This window comes from Physeter macrocephalus, chromosome 1, assembly GCF_002837175.3.
Source record: "Physeter macrocephalus isolate SW-GA chromosome 1, ASM283717v5, whole genome shotgun sequence".
In the NCBI taxonomy this organism is placed as follows: Eukaryota; Metazoa; Chordata; class Mammalia; order Artiodactyla; family Physeteridae; genus Physeter; species Physeter macrocephalus.
The window spans coordinates 70,694,452-70,694,716 of NC_041214.2; positions in this window are offsets into that span (position 1 = coordinate 70,694,452).

The window sequence follows — 265 nt, forward strand, 5'->3', positions numbered from 1 at the left end:
CACCATCTTATAGGTCGGGAGAATGGTCCCTGGAAAAGACTGGTGGAGGGACAGAATCCTGAATGTGCAAGTCATCTCTTGAAATGGCTGTAAAAAAAATTTACTGAATTAACTGGAAGTGATGAGCCAGAAGTGACTAGATCACATTTCCTGCATCAAAAAGTATGGTGCTTGGGCTTCCCTGGTGGCGCAGTGGTTGCGCGTCCGCCTGCCGATGCAGGGGACACGGGTTCGTGCCCCGGTCCGGGAAGATCCCACGTGCCGC